A 7,395-nucleotide genomic window follows, 5' to 3' on the forward strand; every position below is an offset into this window, starting at 1 on the left:
TTTGGGGAAAGGATGCAATTAGGAAAGTGTGTGTTTCAATAAGACCTTTGATCAAAACCCAATTATGCTGTTGGCAAGCATCTTTTACATAATGTAGTTTTAGTTCCATTTGGAATTTAGAAAGAACTAAGATATTTGCCTGGAAAAAGTGGTAATTTGTTTTCTTTTAGAGAATTTCCTCTGCAAAAAAGTACCTGGGGTCCTACTGAATCAGTTGAAAAAAACACCTTGTAGTAAAGACCATGTAATGTTGTCCTAAACTACAATAATTAATAGATTTTTTTAAAAAGAGGACGACAAAACCATTTTTATTAACTTTCATGAAACTGTGAGAAGCCACTGAAGTGTCACAGAGCTCAAGGCTTGGACAAGCCCTCTGAGGCCACTCAGTCTGGCTTTCCACCAGGCTAGACTGTCCCCTGCATCGTTCTATTCAGCATTGTTCTCTAGTCCCCTTGGAATGTCTAAAGCAACACAACACAGTCCTTGGAATTACAATTGTTATTCCAGCATTTCATCAACTGAAGCGGTGCTGAGTGGTTTTCCTAAATTGAATGCGGCTTCTAATCTCCGTTAAGAGATTTAAGATTAAGGCAATGACCCTCTTTTCTTATGTTGGAATTCTGTTTGGGCCTGGATGTTAGGGTGGTATGCAACTTATAGATTAGCACATTCAAACATTTACTGTATTTGGTCATTATGTTTCAGAAGAGATAGTTCTGTGTGGAGTCATACTATAATGTGGTCCTGCTACAATACATCATTATTTTGAGGTTTTATTGCTTTCTTACATACAGTTATTCTGTAAAATGACATACTATCCTTTTGGATGTTTAGTTGGAAGTGTCTGGTGGAAAACAGCTTATTGAAGGAAAGAACTTACCTCAAGACACAAAACACATTGTAGCTGATGGCCCCCAAAGAATATTTGTCAAGGGACCTATTTAATAAAAGGAAGAGGCAGGGCTTCCCTGGTGGCGCAGTGGTTGAGAGTCCGCCTGCCGATGCAGGGGACGCGGGTTCGTGCCCCGGTCCAGGAAGATCCCACATGCCGCGGGGCGCCTGGGCCCATGAGCCATGGCCGCTGAGCCTGTGCGTCCGGAGCCTGTGCTCCGCAGCGGGAGAGGCCACAACAGTGAGAGGCCCGCGTACCGCAAAAAAAAAAAAAAAAAAAAAAAGGAATAGGCAATTAAGGTGCTTTATTTATGTGAGTGACAGGAGTAAACAAATTGAAAATCTGATTATTACGTAAACTACAGAGGCATCTTTTATAAGCATTGTGGTCTTGGGTCACTTGCTCCAGGCGAATCCTGCTGCCATGCTGTGTGGACGCTGAAGCAGCCAACGGAAGAGCTGAGGCCAAAAGAGCTCTACGGAGAATGGACAATTCTGTAAGCAATTTCACCACACCAAATGCAAATCTTTCGAAAAGCGGTACAAATAGGCTTGACTTTTGAGTTTTCAGCTGTTCATCCCATGTCTGTCAGCAAATTTTCTTCTTGGCAAAAGACATATTAGGACTATGGTTCTATTCTCTTCGTTCTGGTCATCAATAAAAACCAAGTATCTAATTTGACTATTTAAGGGCCCTATTTTTGTATTACAGTTAATTTTAAACATCCCCTGAGCTATACATAAAGTATCTATTTCCCCAACAGTTCCTTTGACATCCTGCGCTGCCCACCCACAGTGGACACCAAATGATGAACGTCTTAGGAGGATGGAAGGGCGTGGAGTGCCTCTCCATCCTGTAGGAATCTGTACCGTGGAAGTGAATGTTTTTAGTGGGGGTAATACATGATCATCAAAACTGTTTTCTTCCTACCAAAAATCCAGAATGGTTTATACAACCCTTCCCATTGCTGTGTGATTGGGAAGAGAAAGGAGGGGGAGAGAATGACCAGGGAGGGGAAGAAAGGTAAGGACAGGAAGGTAGGGAGGTGAGGCTGAAAGGAGAGGTGGGTTGAAGGGGGGAGGAACAGTACAGAGAAGGGCATCATCAGCTCTAGCATCCCTGATGGAGAGCAAATTACTGCCCAGGTGCCACATCCCAGAAGCCTTTTCTGACCCATCCCCTCAACTCACTGTCATCTCCCCTTCACGATGGCTGAGAACAAATTAACCCCAAACTATCCTACATAGTTTCAGAGGATCAGGGATCCAGGAGCAGTTTGGCTGAGTCCCTGTGGCTCGGCCTCCCAGGAGGCTGGTGGCCTCTTCTGATGGCTTGCTGGGGACCGGGGACCAGAGGATCCGCTTCCAAGGTGGTGCCCACTCAGGGCTGTTGACCCGTGGCCTCAGTTCTCCACCGAGGGGGCATCTCCAGAAACCACGTGAGTGTCCTTATGACATAGCAGCAGGATTTCCAGGAGCAAGTGATCAGAGAGCAGGCCAAAAGCTGCCATGCCTTTCGTGACCTAGTCTCCAGGGACTGGGTTGATGGATGCTGCCCCCTGTGCTTTTTCCCTGTTCCTTAGAACTGAGTCCCTTTTTACAGGCCACACTCGAGGGATGGGAATCAGGCTCCAACTTTGTTTGTTTGTTTTTGCGGTACGCGGGCCTCTCACTGTCGTGGCCTCTCCTGCTGCGGAGCACAGGCTCCGGACGCGCAGGCGCAGCGGCCATGGCTCACGGGCCCAGCCGCTCCGCGGCATGCGGGATCCTCCCGGACCGGGGCACGAACCCGCGTCCCCTGCATCGGCAGGCGGACTCTCAACCACTGCGTCACCAGGGAAGCCCGGGAAACTAGTCTTATAAGAGAAAAGAGGCAAATAAAATTATGAAGAAATGTTTAACATCATTAGTTAGCAATTAAAGAAATAGACATTTAAAAAACAATGTGTACTCTTACCTATTGCTGGTATGCATGAAAATTTGTACAACATCTCTGAAGAACAGTATAGCATATATATCAAAAGACAACAAAAATGAATGGACAATTCACATTTAAGAACTTATCCATATCTAAGAATAATCAGTGAAGTAAGCAAAGATGTATGTTCAAGGGTATTCCTTACAGCTTTATCATAAAAACAAAAATTATCGAAATAACAAAAATATCCTGTGACAGGGGTTTGGTTACAAACAAACCAAAATAATGCATCCAATCAATGGAATTCTACTACGCATTAAATTGATGTTTTAGATGAATAATTATTAATATCAAGGTATATTAATAATACTATTATGTGAAAGAAACAAGGTACAAATGGGATATACAATATGATCTCACTTCTGTACAAAATATATGGAAGTATATACAAAGCATATCTCTGGGTGGTGAAATTACAGGTGTTTCTTTTTTCCATTTGCTTTTCTGTATTTTCTAAATCAAATGAATAAATGTGGATTGCTTTCACTGTGAGAAAAAATTATGAGTTTTAAGTTTAAAAAAATATACTCAATTGCAATTAGAAGAATGTATTCTAAATTGTTTTTAGTATTAATGTAGGGTTCCTTAAGTTATTTGTACTGTTTTCCCTTTTCCTAATGAAAAAATACATACTTTAAAAAGTGCTGGCCACGATTTGGGAACAGGCTGTGGTTCCGACCATTTTTTTCCGATCCTACCCACCACGTCTCTGCTCTCATCTCTCACTTCCACCCTCACTCCCAAAAGTTAACCAGACTAGCTAAGCGGCCTGTGGAAGGTAAACAACAAAACTCATTTCAAATGAAATCAAAAGTTAAATGATGTACAACTATCCAACCTGCTTGAACCAGCCCCGCTCTGTGAATATTCATGTGGACAAAGGAGATCAGTGGTGAGAAAATGGTTTGCTATTCGCACATGTCCAGGTGGCTCCGAGCATTTCCGATCCTATTTACCTTCAAATAAAAATCTCCTGATCCTCTTTACAAATGCTTGTTATTATTCTGAATTGTGTCCACTAATGTAACAAAAAATGTTTTAAAATGCAATAAGAAACAGGTTTAAGCAGATTTAAAATGGATTAGCTAAAGCTCCAGTCTTTCTTCTGTTTTCAAGGACACCTCTTTTGTTTGGGAATCGAGGAGGACTATCTCTGCACATTTTTAACCCACTGGGCCATTTGTTGCTTTTCCTGCCTTTTCAACTCCAGCTTTGATTTTGAAGACCCTAAGTGTTTCTCAAGTGGCAAAGATAATGTTGAGTTAGCCAAGTGCCATAAGCAATACCATTTTGGATGCCACAAGCTTTTTCCTTTTCAAATGCTCAAGCTCAAGCTGTAATTTTCCTCTTCCAGTTTTATCCAGAACCTTTAAATCAACAACAGAAGAAACTAAACAGGAAACTGCATTTCTCTGATGTAGAAAATGGGAAGGAAGATGGGGACAGATGAGAAAACTAAATCTGGAAAAGGAAGCCACCGTATTTTGTTTCTGTTAATCAAAATCATATATTCAGCATCCCCCCAGTAGCCTGGCCCAAAAGATCAAACATCAGAGCGGGGTGGGGGGGGCAGTACATTTTTCTAGCTGTCTATAGGGCATCACCACGGAAGGAATGACCATATCCTATCTTCAGCAACAGTTCGAAATCCATTTAGAAAGAGGTCCACAGAGGTTGAAGCGTAACTCCTAACAAGAGGTTTAAAGGAAGAATTGATTTATATTTTTAGTGACTAAAAAAGAAGGAAAATTTAGCCCATATGCCATCACTTGTTCAAATACGAACATATCTGAAACGAGAGTGATAACTGTTTCCATAGCAAATATGATAACACAAAAATAACACATTTGTGCTTTGTTTTTCTGAATGCTATTTGGAGCCGGTTGTGTTTAAGAAGGGTAGGCAGGACTGATTCACTTAGTTCGGTCGATTAGAGCAGTGACCTCCAGACTGGGATTTCGCAGAGCAGCGATGGTTCCCAAATGAATGAATAAGTAAATAAACTGGAGAGGAGGAAATACAGGGTTGTCCACTTTTCATTTCTCTAAATGATACAAAAAGCTCAACCATCGTCAATAATCATGGTTATTCCCTGAGAGAAAGGACATTTTAACAGAAAAAAATCAGGAAGGGAACAATATAATAAAAAATAGTCCTTCAGAGGAAGAAAAATAGTTTATGGAAAAAAATCACTACATTTTCTCACTATAAATTCTAATAAAACATAATAGACCAGTATTTAGGAACCAATGGAAACGACTTAGTATAGTATTAAGGAGATTAACTTTCCATTTTTAATTCCCATATAAGCTAGTTAAGTTATATTGGTCTGTTTCACGGTCTTAGGATGTGTGTTAATGTGTATTTTTTGTTACCTGTTAATTCACTGATTCTTCTCTTCAACAAATACTTGCTGTGGTCTATTATATATTAGGCACTGATGGAGGTTATGAAGCAGAATAAGATTGTCTCTTCTCTTTATTTTTTTTAATTTTTATTTTATTTATTTTTTATACAGCAGGTTCTTATTAGTTATCTATTTTATACATATTAGTGGATACATGTCAATCCCAATCTCCCAATTCATCACACCACCACCCCGCCCCCCGCTTTCCCCCCTTGGTGTCCATACGTTTGTTCTCCACATCTGTCTCTATTTCTCCCTTGCAAACCGGTTTCATCTGTACTATTTTTCTAGATGTCACATATATGCGTTAATATACGATATTTGTTTTTCTCTTTCTGACTGACTTCACTCTGCATGCCAGTCTCTAGGTCCATCCACGTCTCTACAAATGACCCAATTTCGTTCCTTTTTATGGCTGAGTAATATTCCATTGTATATATGTACCACATCTTCTTTATCCATTCGTCTGTCGATGGACATTTAGGTTGCTTCCATGTCCTGGCTATTGTAAATAGTGCTGCAATGAACATTGGGGTGCATGTGTCTTTTTGAATTATGGTTTTCTCAGGGTATATGCCCAGTAGTGGGATTGCTGGGTCATATCGTAATTCTAGTTTTAGTTTTTTAAGGAACCTCCATACTGTTCTCCATAGTGGCTGTATCAGTTTACATTCCCATCAACTGTGCAAGAGGGTTCCCTTCTCTCCACACCCCCTCCAGCATTTGTTGTTTGTAGATTTTCTGATGATGCCCATTCTAACTGGTGTGAGGTGATACCTCACTGCAGTTTTGATTTGCATTTCTCTAATAATTAGTCATGTTGAGCAGCCTTTCATGTGTTAGTTGACCATCTGTATGTCTTCTTTGGAGAAATGTCTCTTTAGGTCTTCTGCCCATTTTTTGATTGGGTTGTTTGTTTTTTTAATATTGAGCTGCATGAGACGATTGTCTCTTCTCTTACGGTGCACAGAAAGAATTATAATTCAAGACAAAACTTACCATAAAAGGGCACAAATCGATCTGGGAAGCCAAGGGTGGGGCAGTAAAGGCTTCATGGAGAACGTGGCATTTGAGGCAGATATTGGAAGATGAGAGGATTTCGATAGCTCATGTTGGTCTGGTGGAGGATGTTATGGAAGGAGGTTAAAAACAAAAATCATCTAAACCAATAAGCCTGGGAAAGGATTCAATATGTTCAAGGTCTTGAGAGCAATTTGGCTCTCTATGTACTGGAAAGTACTGGGGAGATACGAACATAGTGAAGGCCATTTTGTAGGGGATCCTCAGAATCAAGGCAAATGTTTAGACTTGGTCTAGGAAGCCAGGCAGAGCAAGCAAGCAGGTGTGTGCGGATGGAGAGATTCCTGACCTTGAAATCAGGAGCCGTGACTTTGTCCGCTCTGTTCTCCCCATGAAACCTTGAAGAATTCTCTTACTCTCTCTGGGCCTCCATTTTCCAGCTGTAAAATGCGATTAATACCTCGATGACATGCTATCTTATTATTCAATTCAATAAGCTGCAGTATGTGAAAGGCCTAGGAGAGTATCAGGCACATAGTCTGAAACCATGAAAGTTTGCTGGTTGTGGATATTTGTTGAATCACCAAAATTCAGGTTTAGGAAGATTCTCACATTCACCTGTGGGCTCAGAAAGTGAGAAATAGTGGGAGTGGATGAGAGGGAACAGAAGTGAGAGATATTCAGATTGGTTGGGTGCAGGGCTCAAGGACAATGACACATGTTAGCAGCACGTGTGAGTCAGAAGCTGAGACGTGGATTAGGGAACCGCCTGGTCCAGTGATGAGAGTTGAAGCCATAAAGACATCCCTGTGATGCCAAGAGCAGGAGTGTAAAGGAAGGAGGGGACCAAGGGCTGAGTTTTGACCATGTCCTCTGCTGGGCTCGGAAGGACAGCAGAGAGAACACAGGTCTCCCGGAGCCCACAGAACCTAAGAGAGAAGATGGCTTCAGGAACGCAGGGGCAGTTTTGAGTGCCGCACGTCACAGGGACCAAAGAAACAGGAGCACAGGAGTCACAACAGGAGCTCCTGAGGGACTTTTGTGAGCACAGTGTCAGTGGTTCCAGGGGAGCCGAAGCCACATCGCAGGAAAGAGT

This window comes from Lipotes vexillifer, unplaced genomic scaffold (genome assembly GCF_000442215.2).
Source record: "Lipotes vexillifer unplaced genomic scaffold, Lipotes_vexillifer_v1.1 scaffold1201, whole genome shotgun sequence".
NCBI classification, from domain to species: domain Eukaryota; kingdom Metazoa; phylum Chordata; class Mammalia; order Artiodactyla; family Lipotidae; genus Lipotes; species Lipotes vexillifer.